The sequence below is a fragment of the Capra hircus genome, chromosome 18 (genome assembly GCF_001704415.2).
Source record: "Capra hircus breed San Clemente chromosome 18, ASM170441v1, whole genome shotgun sequence".
Taxonomy (NCBI): Eukaryota; Metazoa; Chordata; class Mammalia; order Artiodactyla; family Bovidae; genus Capra; species Capra hircus.
This window is the reverse complement of record NC_030825.1, coordinates 26,139,694-26,166,061: the sequence shown is the minus strand read 5'-3', so window position 1 is coordinate 26,166,061 and position 26,368 is coordinate 26,139,694. Positions and strand designations below refer to the sequence as shown.

Genomic DNA, 26,368 nt, shown 5'->3' with positions numbered 1-26,368 from the left:
ACAATTTTTAAATTTTCTACTATCAAATATGGTTTTAATTATAAATCCAAATTTCCACAATGAAAGTGTGACTCAAATGAAATTTAGCATTGAATTTGAAGCGGAAATCTTGCCCTCAAACCTTCTTATTAATTAGACTGTAGTAGGATTAAAACATAAGAACAGTGTTCAATGTTCAACACCAAGATTAATGAGGAAAGCCTCACAGGAAGTGTCAAAAGTTGAAGACTGGCTCTGTTCTCCACTCTTCTTCCGAATATATAAACTATGGTTAAATGACAATAGCATTCCACTTTATGCTGTATCTGTCAGCTGTCAATTACAACAATAACCAAAATAAAATTACACCCTAACAGATACTATTGTTTCAGACACCTCTAGAAGACTAGAAAAAAAATTATTTTATAAAAGTGTTTTCAGATAATTTTTTATAGTCTTGTGAAACTAAGTGAGAGAGTTAGACCTAATCATTATTCAGAAGGTAGACACTGGAGAAAGTAAAGAACTAAAATAAACTACCCTAGGAAGAAGAGAAATTGAAGACCTGGTGATTCAGTACAAGTATGGGGCTGGATGACTCCATCAGGAGTGTGTAGTGTCAGCTTTTCTGATACATAAAATAACACCTGTATTATTTCAAGGAGCAAAGAGAAACAGAAACCAAACATCCACACAGCCCACTTCCTGACAAACTCTCACAGTGGAAGGCCTGGGGTAGAATGTAGACCCCAACCTGGCTTTGCCCCACATCAGCCCTCCAACCCTGGGATCTGCCCTTCCTCATCTCCAGATCCCGGCTTCATCACCAATGAGACGAAGGGGTTGGCTCAGGTGATTTCTAAGGTCCTGCCCACCATGAAGAATCTATAGATGTGAGATATTTTAATTGTCTCTAAACTTAACAGAGGATGAGATGGTTGGATGGCGTCCCTGACTTGATGGACATGAGTTTGAGCAAGCTCCAGGAGTTGGTGATGGACAGGGAAGCCTGGAAGCCTGATGTGCTGCAGTCCATGGGGCTGCAAAGAGTAAGACATGCCTGAGCAACCGAACTGACTGAAACCCAATGAACGTGCCCTCGGAAGGAGCAGCCCCAACTCAGTGGTGATGAAAAGTATCTGTATGTAGAATCTTGGGAACATAAACCAGGGCAGATCAACAAGCCTAACCCTAAAAGGCTTTGGCTCTCCTCTCTAAACTAAGGATTCTCAGCTGGGGGCAGCTTTGCCCCCTGAAGAGCTCTGGCACTACAGGAGAGGCATTTCTGGTTGTCACGACTGAGAGAGAGACCACGTGCTACTGACACCTAGATGGCCAAGGCCAGGGGTGCTGCTACACGTCCTACAGTGCACAGCACAGCTTCCACAACGAAGAATCATTCAGCCTAAAATATCAACAGTGTCAAGGCTGAGAAACCGTGCAGAAACTAAGGAAGGCTTCTTGTCCTGAGGGCCACGACACTAGCATCAAAGGCACCCGGAACCTCTGGAAATATGTGCATGCGTCTTAAAAAATATACAAGAAAAGCACTACAGCTGTTACCAGAGTCTACCGAAAGTCTGAGTCCCCTTCCCACTCCGCCTCAAATAATCTTAAAGCACTGTATAATTCAGAATTATACCATTTGGGTTTTTCATGGTGGTATATTCATGCCCCAGCATATCACACGGCACTGGAAAAGATCAAACCGCAGCTACGTGGAACAACAGGGATAAAAGGACCTACAGCAGCTACATACCAAAAAGGACATATTCATGAGCCCATTTCCATGGATTTTAAGAACAGAAAAAACTAATCTATGGTGCTAGAAATCAGAACACTGGTTATTGGGGCGGGGGCGGGCGGTTAAGGGAACAGGGAATGATTGGGAGGAAGGACAACAGAACTCTCCTGTCACTGCAGACTGAAGCGCATCCCTCCAGAGGTCACCGTGAAAGGCACTCAGTCCTGTCCAACTCTGCGACAACCATGCACCACGCAATTCTCCAGGCCAGAATACTGGAGGGGGTAGCCCTTCCCTTCTCCAGGGGATCTTCCCAACCCAGGGACTGAATTCAGCTCTCCCGCATTGCAGGCAGATTCTGTACCAACTGAGCTATCAGGGAAGCCCATAAAAGTCGTTATGCTCAAGTCCTAACGTGAAAATATCTTGAGAAGTGGTCTCTGGGAGGTAAGTAGTTTAGATGAGGTCATGAAGAGGGCATCCTCAAGATGGGACTGGTACACTACTAAGAAGAGCCACCAGAAAGCTGCTTCCTCCATCTCCACCCCCACTCCACACACACATTCACCCAGCAAAGTACACGTGAGCACACTTGAGATGGTGGCCGCCTAGAGCCAGGAAGAGAGAGGACCCTCACCAGAACCCACCATGTGGCACCCCAGTCTCAGACTTCCAGCCTCCAGAGCTGTGGGAAAACACACTCAGGCCGTGGTAATACGCAGCCCAGGCGAAGACATCAGGCTATTGGAAATATTCTATATTTCAAAATGGGTGATGGTGACAAGACTGAATAACTATGTAAAAGTTCATAAGCTATACTAAATATATATTAAGTGTATATATTATATATATATATATATATAAAAGCTTGTTCACAGGATAGTATTTAGAAGACATAGCAAGAAACTTAGCATTACCTTGAGAAAGAGAGTAAGCTAAGATTTGGGAGATTCCTACTTTTCATTTTATACCCTCTGTCAATCCAAATTCCTGTCCATACGTGAATGTGACCCTTTCTAATTCTTAACAGCGTGTTCATCTGAGCACTGCTCTGAACTCCATCTCAGTGTTTGTCTCATCACTGCCCCTGCACCCTTGATGGCAGTGAATGTCAACTCCACATCCCCACCCTGCTCCTTGCACTCGCACTCCAACCCAGGAGTCTCGAGGCACTGCCTGCGCACATCCACTTAATCCCATAACTGTCACACCCCGCACGTCTCCAAATGCAGTTATTCACCGCCGCCGGCGCCACTGCCTTCCCAAACCCCTCCACTTGTACCCTGGCTGCTCTCTCAGGTTATAACTCATCCTTCTCCTTGCATCTGTGCATGGATTGTTTATTTGTAGGTATTCTCCACTGTCCAGACTCAGAAACCAAAACAGATGCAGATACACTTTTGAGAGGCAGCAGGGAGGTATTCCTCATTATCCAAACTATTGCTACTCCCTAACAAAATCTCAGGAAACCAGTACTACAGATTTAGATGACATGACATCCCTCCAAATCCCTCATTACCTAAACAGATTAGACAGCAAGGGACACTATATTTTTACAGTGTCTTCTGTTGCTTTTTTCTTTTTCCAGCTTTACTGATATGTAACTGACCCATCATACAGTATCATTTTAAAGCACACAATGTGATGATGTGATAGACATAAATACTGTGAGATCATTACCACAAGAAGGCTAGTCTAACTGTTGCTTCCATCTTCATCACCATCGCTCTTGGCCAGACTTCCCGCACTTTAAACCCAAGTTCTTGCTGGATGCCAGTTCCAGCCCTTCCCAATGCCTATCACTTGCTCATTGCAACCATGTCCATCTTTCCACCATCACTTTTCCTCTGTTGCTCCTGCACAAAAGCCCTCAATACATCCCACTCATGGGATCCAACTAAGGCACTCTCTTTGCAGAAACCCTGTGTGCGAGCAACGTGATCCGCTCTGTCTCTGACCGTCTTCACCCACTCCCTGCTCTGTGCTCGTGCCCCATTTTTCACAGCCAGGAACATCTACTCGCCTTCCACCACCCCGGGACCCAGCTAGGCACTGTGCCCCCTAACTGGGTGACTTCAGGTAGTTAACCACTCCTTCTGCGCCTGGCCTATGAAGTGGAAACACAGTTGTACCTTCCTCACCTGCCACACAATAACCACTCAAACATCAGCTACCGTTACCACCAATTCAAGTCCTACCTGCCAAACGGTGTTCCTCCACACCAGTTCCCCAGCAATCTCCCCTCAGTTCCTCTCGACTCCATTTATCTATTTGTCGTGCATGTTTGCATGTGGCCAATAGTCTGTTTCTGTGCTCCACGGGGTTTCTGTAGCCTCCTTATGTCACTCTGGAGTTTTCACAGAGCTATTTTTCATCAACATCTAGTTGTTTATTTGTTTCTGTGGGCGGACAGGCATTAGGACCTGTTAGTCCAACACCCTGCTAACTTCATTCTCCTCATTTGCCTTGTTATTGTCTATTAATATCTAGATTCCTTCTCTCTCAAACAGCTTAAAATTTAAAGTATTCTGGAGCTTTACCTATTTAAAAAAAAAAAAAAGCCTTCAACTACAATTCTCACCAGTGGCCATCAGTCTTCCGGATGGCTACAGACCTCTCTGAATCCATTCACATACACGTGGGCATCCAAGAGAAACACACACTCTTGAACAGGCAGTATCAGGAAATTCAATGTTGCCTTTCCCCAGAAAGTCAATCCAAGGACCGTGGCGGTCTATCTGGGCCCAGGCAAGGAGCCTCATCTGTCAACACAAAGGTGACTTCCATATCTCTCTGTCTAGCCGAGCTCTCTCCCTGGGCCAGTATTTCCAACTGTCCACCTGACACCTATACCTGGCTGACCAGTGGGTGCCTCAAGCTACACATTATCCCAAATGCTTCACTTCTCCCGCTTCCTAGCTGCCACTGCAACTCCCACCATCACCACCTCCTCCTCCTCCATTTCCAGTCTCTCTAACCTCATTCTTTTTTCCTGATCACCTCAACAATCTAAGCCTTCTCGTTTCTCTAACCCACCCTCCCCTCAGCCAGAGAGGTTAATTCTTTCTGAAATGCTGCCCTCCTTTGCACTTGACCCACTCAAGGCCACCTTCCATCCCCTACATGCTCTGATGCAGCCAACTGAAGTGTCCTCCAAAGAATGGGCGCAGCCACATTTACCATCCTCATCTGTTACTGCCTGCCCCCCCATAGATACCCCAGCAGTTCGCTACTCCTTGGGGTGCCTCATGCTGTCCCCTCCCTTCATACCCCAGGACACGCAGGTGCACACTCTGCTAGAACACACATCTACCCTGTCACACTCTTAGGTTGCTTGCAAAGTGAACTGGGAGAGTCCTAACTACCTCAAACTGCTCCCACACGATTCTGAACCTTCAATTACTGTTCTTCCCTGGACATCTGGGAAAATGGTGATGATCTCTCCCTGAGTCTGTCTCCTTCTCCACATGGAGAATTTTGGTAGGGTAAGGTTCACAGCCTGCTCAGCTCTTAATCTTCAGTTGCTAAGTTTGGCACAAAAAAAGTACCAAATCACTGTTTGCCGAATGAAAGTGGCCAGTTCCCTGAGGACCTGTACCTCAGGTCCTCCGATCTTAGCTCTGACCCCTCCCTCTCCCTCTCAGTGGTATGTCTTTCTTTCTCTTTATTTTCTCCTTCAGCCCGTCAGGAAGCAGGTGCAGACACTCAAGTTCACTATCTTGAATCTCCAATATTCCCACCTCAGGGTATTTGCACTGGCTGTTTCCCTCCAGGAATGCGCTTGCCCTAGATATTACCCTCTCAGATTTCAATCAGGTCTCTGCTCAGATATCCTTGTCCTCTTTTTAAAAGGGCCCTGCCACCACATGCTATCCCTGTAGGCTCACCGCTGGTGCTGTGCCCCACAGAAACAGCAACTCAGTGAGTGCAGGCCTATCTCAGGCACCACTGGATCCCCAAATCTTTATTGGTGTCAGGAACACGGCCTTATTTCCCATGTGTTGAGTACATACTGTGTGGCAGGTCTGGGTGCTGGAGATACAGTAAGGAACAGAACAGATAAAAATTCCCCTTTCATGTTCCCAAGGGGAAAAATAAACAATACTTAAGATAAACAAGAAAAATATAACAACAACAAGAAAATTGATAAAGGAAGACAGGAAGTAGAAGAAGTCTCACTAGGTGACTCATGAATAAAAATCTGAGAGAAATGAGGGAGCAAACCATGTGAATACTGAATCACAAGCCCAAAGGTTCTGAGGCTGAAGAATGTCTGCCATGTGGAAAGAGCAGGGAGCAGAAACTAAAGTGCAAAAGTAACAGTGGGTCAGATTATAGCTCCCTGTAAGAACTTCATCATTTGTTTGTTTTTTGGTCATGCAGCACAGCCTGTGGGATCCTAGTTCCCAGACCAGGGATGGAACCTGGGCCTGAGACTTGAGTCCCAACCACTGGACCACCAGAAGATTCCCAAGAGCTTATCTTAAAATGAGATGGGGACCCATTGGAGGGCTTTATGATCTGCCTTAAGGGATCCTTTTATCTGCTGTGCTGAAAACAGGGGTTAGGGCAGAAGCCAGAAGAACAGATGGGAGACTACTTCAATAATCCAGGAGAGAGGTGATGGTGACTGGGCCAAAGGCACTGGACATAAAAAAGCAGTCAAGGATAACTCAAAGGTTGTTGATCAGAGTCTTCTATGTTACCGAGAAGAGACAAAAATAGCAAGAAGAGCAGTCTGGGAAGAGAGGTAGAAGGGAGCTTGCTAGCACTCTCCTGACATGTTCAGTCTGAGTTCCCTACCAACCATCTAAGTAGGCAGCTGCATACAGGTGAAGGGAGAGGCCCAGGCTGGAGATATTCAGGTGGGATCTGTTAGCCTAATAAACACGTATTTATAATGATAGCCTTGAGTGACATCACCAGGAATGAAAAATAAAAATGTCCCAAACACAAATTCACAAAGAAGAATAACTGAAAAGAAGAATAGATATGATGCCTAAGGACACCCTCTCACCCCTCAAACAGAACACAAAGGTGACCCTTGCTGAAAGACCTTTTGGTCAAAACACAACCTCCTTCGCACAGCCGGCAGAGGGGCAAACCAGGACCAACTCTGTCAATGGGTCGTCCAAACTCTGAACAAAGACCCCTGCGGTCCGCCCCATAATCTCTTAAAAATGAAACCCAGTAAATGTAGGTATTGCCTTTGTAAAAGATGGGGTGCTGTGGGCCCAGAGAAAGTGAGGGCCACGTCCAGGTTCTAATCACTAGCATCTGCCTGCACGGGAAGGAGCATTCTGCTGGATGCAGACGGAGGAGATAGGCCACGGCTCACAGGGTTGTCCTTCTCCTGGGAGGGCACCGCCTCCCGACAGGGTCTATCCATCCCTGAGGGGCGAGAGAGCTGGCAGGGCGCGGTCAGGAAGGTAATCAGGCACAGTGGGGTGCGGGGGAGGGGCATCGATACAGACAAGGGTGGACTCGCGGGGCAGGGTTGGACGTGGGGGCGTGGCGCGCCTGCAGAGCGCTGGGGTGGGACACGAGGGCCGCCAGGAGGCCGCGGCTCCATGTTCGGAAGGAGGGCAGATAGAAGGCACCGCGGGCGCACCCTGACGCTATAATGAGGGGCGGTTCGACAGGGCGCTGTGTAGCCGGGGTGAGGCGTGCCGGCTGACGTGAGGCGAACGGGAAGCGTGGGCAGCACGGTTCTGAACATGTGGACCGGGCTCCGCCCAGCCTCGAGGACCTGGGGTCAAGGATACGCCGCGTGTCAGAAGGACGGGGCAAGAACCACCCTTACCTGGCGCATCAGCAGCCGTGTCCCGCTCGCAGGTCCCGGCTGGAGAACGCGGCCGCCGCTTCTCGCGCCGCTCGTCCGCGCTTCCTGATTGGCCGAGGCCGGCCCTCCCAGAAGCCCCCGCGCGGCGCGCCGCCAAATGAACTTTATGGAGACCCGTGGTGGAGGACACGGACACGGGCGGGGCTAGGGGCGGGGCCTTCGACTGAGCGGTCACTCCCCACACTTCCTCGGCCTCGGCCCTCACCCTTCCCACGTGGTTAGAGTGAACTCGGGCGCAAGAAAGCGGCCGCACAATGGCCTGCGCGGATTTCTTACCCTTTATTGAGCACTATCCAAGTGCCAGGCACTATTCTAGGCACTAGGGGCACAGTGGTGACCACGACAGGCAAGGTCCCTGCTCTAATGGGGTTCTCTAGGTGGTGGGGGAAATGAAAGTGAAAGTCGCTCAATCGTGTCCGACTCTTTGCGACCCTATGGGCTGTAGAGTCCATGGAATTCTCCAGGCCAGAATACTGGAGTGGGTAGTCTTTCTCTTCTCCAGGGGATCTTTCCCAACCCAGGGATCGAACCCAGGTCTCCCGCATTGCAGGCGCATTCTTTACCAGTTGAGCCACTAGGGAAGCTCTTGGTGGGGGAAATATAATAAATGACTGCCAGTTTGTAAGGAAGGCAATGGCGAAACAAGCAGATTAACGGGAAAGAGAATGCCTGTGTGGTCGGAGGCGGCCTCTCGGAGAAGGTGATCGCTGAGCTGAAACTTAAATGATGAGAAAGGGTCAGCCTTGCATAGCCTTGGGTGCCGAACATTCCGAGTAGAGGGAACAAATCTGAAGGTTCCACGGGGGAACAGCTGGTGTTTGAAGAATAGAAAGAAGTGGGGTATGACTGGTAGAAGATGATAGAGCACAGGTGGGTAAGACTCACAGTTGCCTGGGACCAGACTTTGCAGATCCTTCAGGCTGCAGCGAGAAAGTGTAAGGTATTCCTCATGCAAGTGGAAGCCACTGAAGGGTTTCATGCTGAGTTATGACATGAGCTGGTTTACTTTTGTAGACAATCCCTCTAGTCCTTTTGGGGGAAAATGGACAGTAGGGAGCAGAGAGGAGCTGGGAGGCTACTTCTGTGTTTAAGACACAAGCAGAAGACTTCTCTGGTCCTCTGTGGTTATAAATCCACCTGCCGAAGCAGGGGACACGAGTTTGATCCCTGCTTCAGGAAGATTCCACATGCCCCAGGGCAACTAAGCAACACAACTACCGAGCCCAAGCACCGCAGCTAGAGAGTAGCTCCCTCTTGCTGCAACTAGAGAAAGCCTGCGCATGGCAATGAAGACCCAGTGCAGCCAAAAAGAAAAAAAAAAGGAAATAAATAAAATGAAAAAAAGAAAGACAAGAGAGTGGAACTCGGATCGTTGCAGTGCCCAGTCATGAAAAACAATTAGTGCTCACAATATGCCAAAAATATCTAAGACCTAGTCCTTATGATCTGATGAGGAAGCGGGTACAGAAAGAGTGTATTTCAATGTAATATGTAAGGATGCTAAGGGAGTTTAACCCAGTCTGGTGGGTTGAAAGGAGCCTTCCTCTGGGGGGTGGGGGGGTGGGGTGATGCCTTAACTGAGCTGTGAAGATGAACAGGGCTCAGACTGGCAAAGAGAGAAAGGAGCTTTTTCCTCGCCAAGGGAATAGAATAAGCAAAGGTGGAGAGGAAAGAAACAGTGTCTGCCCATCCTCTCCATACATTACCTCTCATTCTGAGAAAGGGAGCCTCTACCCAGGCTCCCCTGAGACCTGTTCTCTTCTGGCTTTCAACCTGCACCTGTAAAGACTTGAGCAAAACACTAACATACTTTCTAACAGCTATTAAAATCAGATATGAAAGTGCGGACATTACTGCTGATTCTACAGAAATAAGGATAAGAGTACTGGGAATAATTGTATCCCAACAAATGATGGATGGTGTGGACCAATCCACAGAAACATAAAACTTACCAAGACTAAATCGAGAAAAAGTAGATTATTGGAGTAGATCTGTAATTAATGAGATTGAATCAGTCAAAAATCTCTCAACAAATAAAAGCTTTGGATCCAATGGCTTCACTGGTAAATTCCACCAAATATTTTAAAAACTACTACCAATCCTTCTCAAGTTCTTCCAAAAAACTGAAGGGGAGAGAACACTTTTTATGAGTGTTCTGTGAGGCCAGTATTACCCTGATTCCAAAGCCAGCCAAAGATACCACAAGTAAAAATTCTTAGCAAAATACTAGCAAACCAATTTCAGCAGCATATTTTTAAAGAGATTTTTTGGATGTGGACCATTTTTTTTAAAGACTATTGAATTGGTCACACTACTGCTTCCGCTTTATGTTCTGCTTCTCTGGCCCTGAGGCATGTGGAGTCTCAGCTCCCTGTATGTGCGTGCTCAGACGTATCTGACTCTGCGACCCTGTGGCCTGTAGCCCACCAGGCTTCTCTGTCCATGGGATTTTCCAGGCAAGAATGCTGGAGTGGATTGCAGTGTCCTCCTCCAGGGGCTATCCCTGACCCAGGCATCAAACCCGCATCTCCTTTGTCTCCTGCATTGCAGGCAGATTCTTTACCACTTGAGCCATCAGCAGCACATTAAAATGAGTATAACACCATGACCAAGAAGCATTTATTTCTGGAACGCAAGACTGGTTCAACATATGAAAATCAATCAATGTAATACACCACTTGAACAGAATGAAGGAGAGAAATCATGATAATCTCAACTGATGCATAAATACATTTGACAAAATTCAACACCCTGTCATTATAAAAACACTTTGCAAACTAGGAACAGAAGGAAAGTACTTCAGCAGAATAAAAGCCATATATGAAAACCCCCACAGCAAACATCATACTCAATGGGGAAGAGCTGAAATCTTTTCCTTTAAGATCAGAAACAAGGCAGGGATGCCTTCTTTTGTCACCTCTATTCAACATAGCACTGGAAGTTCTAGCCAGAGCAGTTAGACCAGAAAGAGAAATAAGAGGCATCCAAATAAAAAAGGAAGAAGTTGAATTATCTCTGTTCCCAGATAAGATTTATATGTAGACAATCCTAAAGATCACACACACACACACACACACACACACACACACACAAACCCTGTCAGAGTGAACAGATTATTCAGCAAAGTAATAGGATACAAAGTCAACACACAGAAAACCAGTCACATTTCTATACTCTAACAATGAAAAATCTGAAAAGAAAAATCCCAAAACAATTCAGTTCGTAATAGCATGAAAATAATTTAGAAATTAAGGAGGGAAAAACTTGCGCAATGAAAACTACACAATAGCTGAAACAAGTTAAAGAAGACGTAAGTAAGAGAAAACACGTTCCATGCCCGTGGATTGGAAGACTCGGTGTTGTTAAGATGTTAGTGTTACTCAAAGAGATCTGCAGAGTCAATGCAATCCCTAAAAAACCCCTTATGACTCTTTTTTGGAGTAGAAAAACCCATTCTATACGGAGAAGCCTCAAAAACTAAAAATAGAATTTCCATATGATCCAGCAATTCCACTTCTGGGTATATACTCCAACGAACTGAAAGCAGAGTCTCAAAGTGACATTTCTACACCGATATCAGTTCAGTTCAGTTCAGTCGCTCAGTCGTGTCTGATTCTTTGCAACCCCATGAATCGCAGCACGCCAGTCCTCCCTGTCCATCACCATCTCCCGGAGACCGATATACATAGCATTATTTACAACATTCAAACTACAGAAGCAATCCAAGTGTCCATGATGGACGAATGGATAGGCAAATGTAGTATATACAGAGAATAGAACAGTATTCAGCCTTTAAAAGGAGGGGAATCATGACATATACTATATATAACTGGATGAACCAGTTATATAGCACTGGACATTATATCAAATGAAATAAACCAGTAACAAAAAGACAAGGACTACATTATTTCACTTAGAGTAGGTAAAGTCATGGAGACATAAAGTAGAATGGCAGTTGCCAGGAGCTAGGGAGTGGGGTGGGAATGGGGTTATCATTTAAGGGGTACAGAATTTTAGTTTTACAAGTTGAAAAGGGTTAAGAAGATAGATGGTAGTGATAGTATTATAATAATCATAAGCACATTATGAAAGTATTTAATACTACAGAACTCTACACTTGAAAATTAAGATGGTTCATTTTATGTTGCATATTTTACCAGAATTTAAAAAAAAATGTTTTTAAGGTTGTGGAGCAACTGAGACCATCATACACTACAGAGGATTTGGAACATCCATTTGGAAAACTAGCAAAACATATTCAAGTTAAATGCACACATACCCCATGATTCAAGTTTTATGTGTGTATATGTTTGTATATTTTAATCCATCTCTTGCATAAACATGTACATATTTTCACTAAAGCCATGTACAACAACATTTATAACACCATATTTTGTACTAGCCCCAAAGTGGGAACTACCCAAATGTCCATTGAAAGAAGAATGTGATAAATGAGTTATGGTGTGATACTGCAAAATGCTGCAGTAAATAAATGAATATGTGAACTACATCCACATATAATAACGTGGATGAATTTCATAAACATAGTAATGGTAAGCCAAAGCCAGACCCAAATGCATGACTCCATTTATATAAAGTTCAAATCAGACAAAACTAACCTATGGTGACAGACTGTCGGATCAGTAGTAGTCCTTTGAAGGCACATCAGTAGTTATTTTGAAGGGAGGAAAGGTTGCTGATTGGGAAGGGAAATGAGACAATCTTCTGAGGTTTGTTAATGCTCTGTTTCTTAATCTGGATGCTGAGTGCATGGATGTATTCATTTTTAAAAATTCATTGAGCTGCACATTTAAGATTTATATACTTTACCACACATATATTATTCATTATACAATAAAAGTTAAAAAAGGGAAAATATCCCCTTCACTGTGGAATATTTGATATTTTTGCTACCCAAAATTCCTATCACTTCTCTTTCCTCAAGTATTTGCAGTTTAGAACCTTGTTTTACTTCCTTGGTATCCACTGCAATCCTTAGCATGTAGTACATGGAAAGAAAGCTAGAATTATTTCCTAAATGACAGAATTCAGCTCCACAATTGCCCCCTATCTTGAGCTGCTACTGCTAGAGATGGGCTCTCAGTGGGTGGCAGCAAATTGCATAATGCTTTGTGATCTGTGGCTGAGTGATCAGCAGTATTCTTTAATAGTCATTAAAAGCTTAAAAGGGAAGCTTCTTACTTTGCTCTTTAGATGAATTTAATTTCAGCTGCACAGAAGGTGACTTGGCATTATCAGAGATGGCAAATAGGCTTTGACTAGAATACTAACTCCTGTGTCAGCACAATTGGTTGGGTCTACCAGAAGTCCTGTGTTAAAGATGCTGAGGGTAGTTCCAGGCTCAATAGAGGAACTCTGAGATCATTTAGTGTATCGGTCAGGATGTTTGACCTCCAAATAACCGATTGAATTTGGCCTGAACCATAAGGAAATGTGTTATTAACCTAATTGGAAGTTTGGCAGTAGATGTCAGTTTGGTTGATTCAGCAGCTCACAGTCTCCAGGGACCTTCCAGCTCTCTGCTGTGTCATCCTAGGTGTGAACTCCATCTTGAGGCAGTAAAGATGTTGCTGATCTAACAGGATAGCCAGTTCTTACCCTATAAAATGGGCTTCCTTGATGACTCAGTGGGTAAATAATCTCCCTGCAATGTAGGAAACGTTGGTTCGACTCCTGGGCTGGGAAGATCCCCTGGAGGAGGGTGTAGCAATCCACTTCAGTATTCTTGCCTGTAAAATCCATGGACAAAGAAGCCTGGTGGGTTACAGCCTACCACAGGGTTGCAAAGAGTCGGACATGACTGAAGCGACTTAGCATGCATGCACAGTTACATGCATATGTAAAAATTTGTTGAGCTGTAGGCTTATGACTTGTGTACTTCACCAGATGTAATTATCTCTCAATGAAAAGATTAATAAGCTCGAAATTAAAGAAAACGTGATTCACATCTAATATCGCACTTGGACCTTACAACAACCCAGGGGTAGGCAGGGCAGGACTGGTGACCATCATGCATCCCGTGGGAATCCAAACTCCAGGAGGATTAAGTGATATACACAAGGTTACAGAGGGAGGTAGTGGCAGACTGGAGCCTACACTCAAGTCTTCCAAAATCAAGGCCGGTGTTTTCTAGTCCAATGAAAGCCTCAGAAGTGAACTTAGAAGCCTTCGTGAACTGTAATAAGAGCTATGCAGTGAAGTTCTTAGATGGACTTTCTTGCCAAGTTTCTGAATTGGGATGGGAACAAACCTCACATTCTCATTAATCAGCAGCTAACTCTCAGATGACATTGTGGAGATGGTAGGATTTTTTTTAAACATCTGGTTGTTTTATTTGTTATTAAACAAACTGTTGAGTGAAAGGAAAAAAAATCCTACACATTTCTTCATTGCTGCTGTTTCAAAACAGCTTTGCCGACATCTATCAACTTTGTTTATGTCAGATTGCACAATTTGTCACTGATGCTGAATTTGCCAAAAGTGAAGTGAATTTGATTGACAAGGCCCCAGGGCTTCTCTCTCTTCCTTTTCAACATTCCAGATGTTAAAAAAAAAAAGTTGGATCCACCCCCAAGAAAGGCTCATCTGCGGGTGGAGCTTGGGGGATATGGTTATAGTTTGTTAGTTTCTGTAGAAACTTTGCCTCCTAGAAACCCCATCTTCTTGATTGGTTCAAATTACCCTCCATTTTCAATTGTTGCCTTTCAATGGAGCCATCTGTTTTGAGGCTCATCTGTCAGGGGCTCTGTTGTGGTTGATTATTAAACATATTTGCAGGTGGAGGTTCAGAGAGAAAACAAAAAACAAAAAAACCTTAAATGACAAAAGAAAAGTGTCCCCAAGAATGAAAGTAGAAACAGACTTCTAGCTATTACCACTTTTAGAAATCAGAGGACTTAATCCTTCTCTGAAACCCAGGAGAAAATTAATATAAATAAACAAGTGTGGTGGACAGTAATGGACATTGGGTGGCACTGGGGCTTTCCACCACAAAGTTTCTTTGGAAACTACACCCAAGGACACGCAGGCTAACTCTGGGGGGATTACCTCTTTCACCTTGTGACTATTCTCATAGGGATAATGGTAATCCACCATGAAGGGCTGTCTCTAAGGATTAAATTAGTTAATGCATTTTAAGGGCTTAGAGCAGTCTTAACATATATTAGGTGCTCAGTAAACATTAATTGTTTTTATTTCTGGTAGAGCTTGTTGTTACAATATTCTAGAATTGAGTAGAGGTTTCTCTGACCCACCAGGACCAAGCCACCCTCTGCCCTCACGCACCACATCCCACTCCACCTAACCCCATGCTAGGCATCACAGGACATGGCAACTCTCCATAACTTTCACCTTGAGAGCCAGGTCACGGCACGTTCTGCTTTATGTCCACCAGGGGGCGATCAGTGAATGTTAGCTGAAAAACTAACAGCCTGACCCCCTGGCTGGGACTCTCAGAACAAAGGCTCCAGCGTCCCCAAAGCGTCAACTCCCCTGAGTTGAACAAACACAGAGCCTGAGATTCTCAAATAGAATTAGCAGCCTCAGCATTTGGTTCAGACTAGGGTTAACAGTTGGAGAAGGCAATGGCACCCCACTCCAGTACTCTTGCCTGGAAAATCCCATAGACAGAGGAGCCTGGTAGGCTGCAGTCCATGGGGTCGCTAGGAATTGGACACGACTGAGCAACTTCACTTTCACTTTTCACTTTCATGCATTGGAGAAGGAAATGGCAACTCACTCCAGTGTTCTTGCCTGGAGAATCCCAGGGGCGGGGGAGCCTGGTGGGCTGCTGTCTATGGGGTCACACAGAGTCAGACACGACTGAAGCGACTTAGCAGCAGCAGCAGGGTTAACAGTGGTATGTGTGATATAATGAGATTGTACGTGTATCCCCATCTAGGTGGTCAGGGGTTCTGTAATATTCCTAGGCACTGGAAACATTTCCTGAAACATGATGCAGCCAGACCTTGTCTTGCCTTGAGATAGAAGACTGCTGAATACTCAGACTTCAGTGAAGCAACGCCAGAGTTTACCCTTATGAAAACCATTTCACATAACACTCGCCAGGCTACAGCCCCTGGCTGAAATCTGTCTTAGATGTCTTATCCTTTTTTAGAGTAGAAAAAGAAAACACAGTCCTCTGAAAGTCAGAGAAGAGAGGCATTCAGGGAAGAATAAAACTTTTTTTATTCATCTGGTTGATAATGTAATTTTAACGGAAAATGTTTGTTTATGTTTTTAACCCATCTGTCTTCACAGCATTTACTTTTTTGTAATGCATTTAATTTTATATTATGAAAAGTATGACCTTCAGTTTCATGGTTCAGTTTAAACTGGAAGATTTGAAGGGAAAGTTTTTATCCAGTAAGGTCTCAATTTTTAAAATCATCCGTCAATTTCTATGAAGTTTTTGTGAAAAATCTATCCTGGCAAGAATCAGTGTTTCTGTTTGTTTGTTTCTTTTTAAATGAAATTAATTCCTGCAAGTAAAATATATTCATTTCAACTCAAGGTCTTGTATAGAATAAATATTTAATAAATGTGTCAAGTAAATGAGAGAAATATTAACATGAAAGCCTGTGAAGAAGTGGGGTAACTTCTGTGTTGCGGAATTGACTGTGCTGGACTCAGCCCATTGTTTCATTTCACCCACCAGCAACACTTAGGGAGGATCTGTCAGGATCTATTTTGGCAGAGAGGGCTCTTTGCTCTTTGACTTCCATTCAGCCAGCCAGGAATCGTTGTTTGACAATCAGAGCACGCCTCACTGATAGCTGGATCAGGGTTGTTTTATCTCTACCTGGTGAATAATCTTAGCATCATACTTTATACCCAGAAGGTGTGTGATTAGTATAATGAATTAACAGTTTCTTGCTTCTCTGGGAAAATGAATACCAGGAACCCCATTATCATAAAGGGCAATTGAGGGGAAAGGAACTCACAGGGCAGATACTTGACTTATGCTGTTTAATTTAATCTCTCCAACAGCGCTTTCAAAGTATTCGTGTGTTTCAGAGCAGAAAGGAAGCTGAGCAGAGGAAAATGTCCAAGGTCATGTAGTGAAGTAACTAGAAAAGGATTTTTTTTTTTAACAAAAAGTTGGTCTAATGCTGTGGCCCATGGCCTTGCCACCATATCATTCTCTTTGTAGAAGAATGAGGGGCTGCTGTTTAGAGACAAAGAATTGAGCTGAACATTCCAGAGCAGGGACTCAGATGAGGCAGGACCCTCATGGAGGCTCATTCCACGGCACCCGACAGCAGGTAGCCCCTTGCTCGACCTGAGCCTTAGCTCTGGCACACTCCACTGTCATCAGCGGAAAAGGATTTCACCCTTGCCCTCTGAAATGCTTCATACCCAGACATCCCTGGACCATTGCGGTTCTCAGGCATTTCCACAGTGCCCTGGGCAAAAAGTCAGGGGATCCCAACACTGCCTGTGGTCTGTTTGGGCCATGAAGGGGAGGATTGGACAAGTTACTCGCCTTCTGAATCTCAGACCTTTCCTGTGTCAGCGGAAGTCAATACTGCTTGTCCAAATACAACCCACCTGGAAGGATGCAACGAGACTCTATGAAAAGATATGTGTGGAAGTGCTTTGAAAGCATTAGAGGCTGTAGGAATGTTCTTCCAGATTCCTCAACTTCTTTCCAAAAAAGATGTGACCGAATTCCTGAGAAATTAATTGGAGTCGGTTTTTCATTTTGTTTTCTTTTGCCTTTTTTCCCCCTTCTGGTCTGCATCTTCTAACAAAGAATGGAGAGTTCATTTTCTCCATCTCCCTTGAAGGAAAACAGCCAGGTGCAGAAGTTAGTATTCAATTCAACTGCAGAAAAAAAAAAACCCAAACACAGTAACAGCTCCAATACCTGAACAAGGTAAGATATTTTTCTGTCGCGTAAGAGAAGTCTGAAGAGAGGCCATCCAGACAATGCGGTGGCTCCCAAGTCATCCAGGACCCAGGCTCCTTCTACACTGTTGCTCCACCATCCTTAACATCCCTCCTCACTGGCCAAGGTGGTTGCTTATGATCCAGCTATTGCATTCAGGTTCCAGCTAGCATAAAGAAGGGCAGGACTCTGAAGAAGCTCCTCATTCCTTCAAGGATATATTCTTACAGTTTTATATCCACTTCCACTTACCAGTCATTGGACAAAACTTGGTTACATGGCCACCGCTGGCTGCAAAATAAGCTGGGAAATGTAATCTTAGTGGGACGTTCACCTCCCAGACAATTGTGGGTTCTTATTACAAAGAGGGAGGGGGTGCATAGTGAGGGCAAACCCATTGTCTACCCATCATATCTTGGGTTCTTAAGTTCTGGATTCCTTGTCCAGGTATGTGTGTGCATGCATGCGGGCATATGTGCACACATGTGTTAGGAGGAAGGGACCCAACAGGGGAAAATACCCAACAGTGCAGCATTAAGAGCTCAAATTTTAGTGCAAAGCAGAATCACATGAGAAGCTTGCTAAACACATAGTCAGTAGGCAGATTCTTAGTCAGAAAACTAGCACTAATCAAAATAGGACAAAATAACAAACTGGTCTTCAACACAAATTAAGATTTCCGATCATCAAAAGATACCACTAAGAAAATGAAAAGGCAAGCCCTCGATTAAAAGGAAAATTTCCTAATATTTATCTGTGACAAAGGACATATGACCAAAACTGTGTGCTGGTCTCAGCCTATCGATAACCAATATTTTGGTTGGACCAGTCCATGTGGTTCTTATGATTGAAGACACCCTTTGGCTACAACCATCAAGAAATTTTGAAAAAAAAAAAAATTGAGGTTTAAGACTGTTAAGATCTAGCAATGACACATCACATCTGGGGCCACACAGCAAGGTCAAGGGGAGAGAGAGACTGCATGGGCCTGGGGTTCCTCTTTTATTGGGGTTGTGGGTGGGGTGGGGTTGTATGTTTTCCTGAACTCACTCTTTATTGATGAATTTAAAGCATAAAAGTGGGAATTTTAAAACATAGGAAGAGAAAAAAAAAAGGGTAGCACCAAAGGTCAGTTGTTGGCATCAACCAAGACCTCTAAAAATAAAGGAACCTTGGTGGGGGAGGCAGCCTGGCTCTTTATCTTGCTGTGTGGCTGGTAATGTGCTTACTCTAAATTGTTGTTTTTGAAGTGGATGCTTCTTTGGAATAGATGCCTCAGTGATCAAAGTGTGCCAGGCACTTGCACTATAAAAAAGAAAATACTGTCGGAGCTTATACTATAAGAATATATAAAAGAATATCTGAAAATTAATAATTATTAATAATAATTTAAAAGATAACCAATTTTTCTAAATGGTCAAAAGACTTGAATAGGCACTTCATGAAAAGAGCATAGAAAATGCCAATAAACATGAAAAAATAGTTAATATTCTTAGTCCAGGGAAAAGTAAATTCTGGTCACAATGATCCACCACTTCTTACCCACTAAAATGACTACAATTTAAAAGCCTGATAATACCAAGTGTTGACAGAAATGTGAAGCAACTGGAACTCTCATATTCTGCTGGATGGAGTCTTAAAGGTTACAACCATTCTATAAAAGTGTGGCAGCTTCTAATAAAGGCCCAGAAATTCCACTGCTAGGTGTCTACCCAAGAGAAATGAAAGCATACTGTCCACAAAAAGACTTACCTACAAACGCTTATAGCCGCTCTCTTCATAATGGCCCCAAACTGGAAACAACCTGAATGTCCAGCAAAGAAGGGATAAGCTAACTGTGGGGCATGCATACAATGGAATGCTACTCAGATATAAAGGAATAGACTATTGATATATGCAATAATATGGTTGAGTTTCAAAAACACTGGGCTGGGTAAAAGAAGCCAGAACAAGTTTTAACTATAGGATTCTGTTTACATGAAGTTCGTGAATAGATGAAACTAATATGGGGCAGAAATCAAACGGTGGTTGTTGGGGGGTGAGACGTGGGTGGGTGAGATGTATTGATTGGAAGGAGGGCTGGGGAATTCTTAGGGTGATGGACATGTTCTATGTCATGTCTGGTGTGTGAGTTACATGGGAATGTTCATTTGTCAAAACCCATCAGACTATGAATTTAACGTTTGCACATCTTACTGAATGTAAATGTAATTTAATCTCAAAAACTGTGTGTACGAGTTGGTGGTGTGAGTGTATGTGTATGTGTGTGAATTGTCAGCCCTCATCTCAGAGATTTGGATTCATGGGATCTAGGAAACTGACGTTTTTCAGCTTAGGAACTGGCATTTTAATCACCCCCCTCCTCAGGGTGTCCTGATGCAGGTGGACAGGCCTGATGTGGTTTCTGGAACCAGGGAGGGAGCCGTGAAGGCCATGTGGCTCAGATGCGAGTGGCTCCCTGAGTTTTGGAGGACCCCAAGGTGGAGGGTGGAGGAGGGGAGAGGGTCCTGGGTCCACAGTACACAATCCCCTGCAGGGGGCCCTCAGGTGAGGAGGTGCAAAAATGCTCGTGACCCTGGTGCGCAGTGCCTGGGCCCTGAGGGAGCAGGCAGGGCCCCATCACAAAGGCCTGTGGTCAGTGGTGAGGATAGCTAGGAGAATGTCCTTGTGGCCTGCTTGGAGCAGCTAGAGATGATGGCCAGTGGAAGAACAACCCAGGGCTAGTGTTACGGAACCAAACTCGGGTCTGCTTACCTGCGTGCAATTAGGCCCATCTACTGACACCAGGTTGTGGTGAAGGAACGTGCAGTGTTTATTGCAGGGCACCAAGCAAAGGGTTCAGGGCAGCTAATGCTCGGAAGGCCCAAACTCCCCGTGCCTTTCAGGGAAAGGTTTATAAAGACAGGGAGAGGGAGAGGGTTGCAGGTGTGTGGACACTCTTCTGATTGGCTGGTGGTGAGGTAATCGGAAGTCAATATCACCAACCTTCTGGTTCCAGCTGGTCTGGAATCTATGTGCTTGTGGGCAGCACACAGTTAACTTTCCCACCTGGTGGGGGGTTCAGTCGCTGCAAAGCATTGGAAAGGATTTGGCTCAGAATAGTGTCTACTGCCCTTGAGGAGGAACTGAAGATTGTGGACTTTAATGGCTAAACCATCACTTTTGTCTTGCTTGACTATTTCCCTTTGTTCCTGCATTTTCTCACTTCTCTGATTGAATTTATTCTTTGGAACTTGGGGGAGGCCGAAGAGGCTAAAGTTCTTCTACAACCAAGAGGCAGGTAGAGGACATAGGGAAGGGAGGTCTGCCCCAGAAAGGCTCATTAGGATCCTCCTTGGTGACAATTCCCTCTTTTTTTTGTTCCTCAATCCTGAGAAAGAACAGGTGTGGAATAAGAAAGGAAATAAAGTTTTGGATACAGAGGTTAATCGTAAACTCAGTGGAGAAGCTCAGTTTTAGGGTGGGGGGGTGGAATTCTGTTTCACTAGGGATCAAAGTAGTAGTTATCGTTTATTGAGTGCGAAGAGGTTTACATGTATTGATATCTATTCATTTCGTTTCCCCCATATTATAAGTGAAAAAACAGATGCCAGGGGAGCCAGGATTTGAACCCCGACAGCCTGGTTCCAGGGCTTACATCCTCACCTTCCATGCTGACTTCCCCTTCCACTGACCCCCACCCCTTGTATCCCTGCTTTCCTGGGCATCAGACAAATTGCTGTAGCCAGAGGTAGAATATGCAGCTTTGAAAGGAGATTGAAGAAAAAAAAAATGAAACTGAGGTTGGACTCCTCAAAGCCTTGGTAAGTGGGAAGGCACAGCGCCTTGCAGGGCCAGGAACTCTTGCTCATGAGTAACAAGGCAGGTGTGAAACGCTGGGGAGTGGAGGGGGGTGCTGTGGCACAATCACTTTGCAGGGGGCAGCCGTTACTGAGATGGTCCCCTTGGGGACATGCAGCAACACTGATTTTTAAAGATTCTGATCCTTCCGGTTCACATTCCAGTCAAGTGAAATGTGGGCGGGTGGGATGCAACCCTGGGGCTGCCTATTGCAATGTCTGTTCTCTGCTTCCTGGGTGCCCTGTGGCAGGATGGATGGCAGGCCAGTGGCCTTCAGAAGGCTGGCCTCAGCCTGCTCAGGGTGAGGATATTTAACTCCATTAGAGCCCACCCTCCCCTGTGTCCTGAGCCTGAACTTTCTGAGGTGGCCAGGGGAGTCCCGCACTGCCCTTGTGTCGGCGTGCACCCTTCCTTCCGGACAGTCAAGAGCTTTATCCCAGAATCTAACCACTCTTCCTCAGGGGCTCCTTTGCCCCATGCCAGTTTTTCCAAAGGCCCTCACGTCTGCCAGAGCTGCCTCCCGCCTTATCCCCCCACGACCCCCTCCCACTCTGTTTACTGGCTGATACACATTTTTGGTTTCTTAAATTCCATTTGAGCCATCATGCTGCCCAGTCTCTTATCTCACTCCCTATCTAGCTTCAGCCTGAGCTTGGGCATCTTGTGGGCTTTGCAGCCAGATATGAAAGGAGGAGAGATTTATTTCCTGCCTCCTGCCTCTCCTACCCCACATCTGGCAGTTTAGTTCACAAGCTCTTTTTTGGTGTAAATAACAGACATTCGTTTCCTCATGATCCTGGAGGCCACAAGGTCCAAATCAACGTGTCAGCAGGGTTGATCCCGCCTGCCTGCAGCCTCTCTCCTTGGTTTGTGATGGTGGGATTCTAGCTGCGTCCTCACAGTCTTCCTTCTGTGTGTGTCTGTGTCCTGACCTTGTCTTGTGAGGTCAGCAGTCACACTGGACGCAGGCCCACCTTCATGACCTCGTGGGAACTTCATTCTCTCTAAAGACAGCCTCCAAATACAATCACATTCTGAGGTGCTGGGGGTTAGATTTGCTTTACTGTCACACATGCTTCTTATTTTTATTAAAAATGTTTTATATAAATTTTAAAGTTCACACTCCATTTACAGTTATTTTAAAATATTGGCTATAATCCATGTATTGTACAATGTATTTTTAAAATATAATAATGTCTTATTTAATGCAATATATCCTATTATTTCAACGTGTAACAAATGTTAAAATAATTTTTAATGAGATCTTATTTTTTCATACCAAACTCTGAAACCCTATGTGTATTTTATTTATTTATTTTTAAATTTTACTTTAGTTGGAGGATAATTGCTTTACAATGTTGTGTTGGTTTCTGCTATACAACAACGTGTTTCAGCCATAAGCATGCACATATTCCGTCCCTCTTAAGCCTCCCTCCCCCCCACCCCCACATGCTTGTTATGAAACCTCTCTCACCAGTAGGTGACGGCTGGGTCTCACGATGCGCAATGTGGGCGTGTTGTCCTTCCAGACCCCCTCACAGGCTGTGACCATTCTCCGCCTGACACTGGGGCCTCTGCCTTTCCCTAAGATGCTTGGCAGGTTGCATCTCACTCCTGGGCAGACCTGAGGGAAACAAAACCCTTGCTCATAGCAGGACAGTTCAGTGGTATAAGTTCTGCCCCAGAGCACCCTAGTGGGAGAGGTCGAGGATAGAGGGTCCCTGACAATTATCTGTGCTCAGCCCCCTCCTTTCCTGTTCTCACCCTCTTTCCCTCCTTCTCACCTTCAAAAAGTCACCTGCACGAAATTCTTGTCTCCAGCTCTGAATCAGAGAAACCTGAGGGCAGAAGAGGGCCAGTGGTGGGCTGAGAAGAGAGCAGGGCAATGTCCAAGACGGCATGGCAAGGAGCCCCTGTACTCCCAGTGCTGAGTTCAAGATGCCAAAGTCCCATTATTACAGCGAGAAAATAAAGTCTTAGCTTTCCAACAATAGAGGCCAGCTTGATAAATTACAGCTCACCCTTACAATGCATGCTGCTGCTGCTGCTGCTGCTAAGTTGCTTCAGTCGTGTCTGACTCTGTGCGACCCCAGAGATGTCAGCCCACCAGGCTCCCCCATCCCTGGGATTCTCCAGGCAAGAACATTGGAGTGGGTTGCCATTTCCTTCTCCAATGCATGAAAGTGAAAAGTGAAAGTGAAGTTGCTCCATCGTGTCCGACTCCTAGCGACCCCATGGACTGCAGCCCACCAGGCTCCTCCATCCATGGGATTTTCCAGGCAAGAATACTGGAGTGGGGTGCCATTGCCTTCTCCAGATTCCACCATTATTAGCAGTGCTGTATAGAGTATGGCAAAACGTTGACATTTGTTGAAGCTAAGGGATGGATACATTTCATCTTACTGTCTTCTTTACTTTTATATGTTTGAAATTTTTCATAATAAAATGCATATAAAAAGATGGATAAAGAAAACGCTGTTGTACTTGGAAATTATTCACTATGTTGTTAAGTGAAAAAAAAAACTGGCTGCAACTACTAATCCAACTATTTAAAATAATATATCTATATGTGCATTTAAAAAATATTAAGAAATTAACCATTAAGAAAATAATATTTTAAAAAGAAATTGAAATGTACATGCCCAATGACCCAGCAATTCTACTTCTGGGTAGAGAAACACATGTGAGAAAGGAGAAGGGTAAACAGCTGAAGTATCTATTAATAGGAAAATGGCTTTTACAGTGGTACTATAATCATTCTTTGAAAATTTGGCAGCAGACAAAAAGAAAATTACTAGAACACTTAAGTGCAGGTACCCTTCTAAATACTTAGGCATGCTAACATAATTCTTACCCTATAAAGTAGGTATTGTTGTTAAGCCATTTTATAGATAACAGAAAAATTAAGAAGCTTGCCCAAAGTTCACTGGGCCAATGGTGGTTCTGGGATTGGAACCCAGGGAGCGGTCAGCCTGACTGCACAGCCCATGCTCCAAGCCATTATGCTATTTCACCATTTGAGGGTGAAATGGTCCTAGAAATATCAACACATCTATCAGACCTAACATTCATTTGAAGTCGCCCACGTGGCAGGCCCTGTTTTTAACAGTTGACGTGTATTGTCTCATTTTGTCCTCATGACAACTCTTTCAGGAAGGGAGATGAGATACTAACTACTAAAAGCTCCTTTTTCTAAAGGAGACAATCAAAGAACGGAGAGGCTAAGTAATCTTCCCAAGGTTACACAGCTAAGAAGTGGTAGAGACAGGATTCAAACCTATGGAATCAGGTTCCAGAGCCTAAGCTCTCAACCCTTTTGCCCTAAGTCAATAAATCACAACAGGATACATAACAGTTCAAACAAATGAAAAAAACCAACAAAATAATGTATTTTCTAGAGGTACATGTGTGAGCACATAAAATAAGGACTCAAATGTGAAGTAGAAAGATGCACCCACAGAACTGAATTTACAATATAAAATATATAGATAAAGAATTGGAAAACAAAACAAAACCCAGGTCTCTGCATCTCCATATATACAGAAAATGGTCTGGAATGATACTTACTACCCTGATGAGTGGCCAGCTGGGAGGCAAGGGCTGGAGCCAGCTCCACAAGTGGGGCTGGCTGTCTAAGGGGACTTGAGACCTATCTATAATCTTTTAATTTTTGACAAGACTATATTCATGTATTATTCATAATTAAAAATTTAATAATGTCCCCAATAGTCCACACTAAAACGGCAGCAAGCACTGTCTCTGTGTGGTGAGGTTTTTTTTTAGTTCTTTCCTATAATTTACAAATTTTCTACCAAGAAAATATGTGACTTTGGCCATCAAGGTGGGGAGGGAAGTAGTAGTGAAGTCGTTCAGTCGTGTCTGACTCTTTGCGACCCCATGGACTGTAGCCCAGCAGGCTCCTCCATCCATGGGATTCTCCAGGCAAGAGTACTGGAGTGGGGTGCCATTTCCTTCTCCAGGGGATCTTCCCGACCCAGGGATCGAACCCAGGTCTCCCGCATTGTAGGCAGATGCTTTCCCGTCTGAGCCACCAGGGAAGTCCGGGGGAAGGAAGGGAGGGAGCAAAAAGAAACAAATGTAATATTACTGCCCCCAAATGATGCCCCACCTCCTCCTCCTGGATCATCTCTGGTTCACTCTCCTAGGCCCACCGCGGCGGCCTGGTCCCCAGCCCCTTCCCACGGAACGGCTCACTGCCCACGCAGTGCTCTCTGAGCCCCACGGGGGCACAGAATACGTTGTTCTGTTCTGGTTGGCTCTGGGGGCTGGGCAGTGAACTTCTCCAGGGTAGGCCCTCCTGCTGGCCTCTGACCTCCCTGCTGGCTCCTCCACTCCAAGCGCTGGCCCACAGGCGTCAATAAGTGTTGGTGGAACTTACAGGGTTCAGAATCCATCAAAAAAGGAGCGGAGAGGATCCTTCAGGCCCACCTTTCTCTCCCACCTGGGACCTCCTGTAAATCGCAAGGGTCTTCTGACCATCCACTCACATACCCCCAAGATGCATTGCCAAGTCCAGCTTTCTTTTCACTCCAAGGGATCTTCCTGACCCAGGGATCGAACCCGCATATCTTATGTTGCCTGCATTGGCAGGCAGATTCTTTACCACTAGCTCCACCTGGGAAGTCTTAAGAATGGTTTCCTTCATAAACGTCCCTGTTTCAAAGAGAGAGAGACCTTTAATTCACAAGTTTGCTTGTCTGGCTTATTTCTTATGTGCACACTCTGCCCATTAATGTCTGGAGAAAGCAAGGATTTTTCCATAATAAAGTCCCTGCCCTCGTGGAGTGTGCCTTCTGTTAGGGGAGGATAGATAATGACAGGTGCTCAGGAAAAAAATAACGCTGGAAAGGGGAAGGGGTAGGTTTCTGAGGGGGAGGGGGCTGAGATTTTAAAGAAAAGAGGGCGGGAGTCCACTGACAGCATCACAGGCACAGATGACCAGAGATGACAAGGGTCCAAGGCAGAACATTTCTGATGGTCCCGAGGTACAGGACTTGGCAAATGGAGCAAGTGGGAGGGAGTCACGTAGGGC

The 26,368-nt window shown here is 44.9% G+C and overlaps 1 protein-coding gene and 1 long non-coding RNA gene across 3 annotated transcripts in view; both read right to left on the bottom strand.

Annotated features, from left to right (window-relative positions):
- Positions 1 to 7,631, bottom strand: part of NUP93 (nucleoporin 93) — a 103,687-nt gene extending 96,056 nt beyond the window's left edge. The window contains exon 1 of the mRNA XM_018062018.1: positions 7,527 to 7,631. The gene's annotated coding sequence lies outside the window, so the exon portion shown is untranslated. The remainder of the gene's footprint in view (positions 1 to 7,526) is intronic.
- Positions 16,545 to 23,436, bottom strand: LOC108637969. Of its 2 annotated transcripts, XR_001919448.1 has the most exons (5): positions 23,100 to 23,436; positions 22,790 to 22,939; positions 19,228 to 19,279; positions 17,455 to 17,641; positions 16,545 to 17,367 (listed from the first exon to the last, which is right to left on the bottom strand). It is a non-coding gene; the product is annotated as an uncharacterized LOC108637969 (long non-coding RNA). The 2 variants fall into 2 exon arrangements; XR_001919447.1 differs by lacking the exon at positions 17,455 to 17,641 and having other exon boundaries at positions 16,545 to 17,411.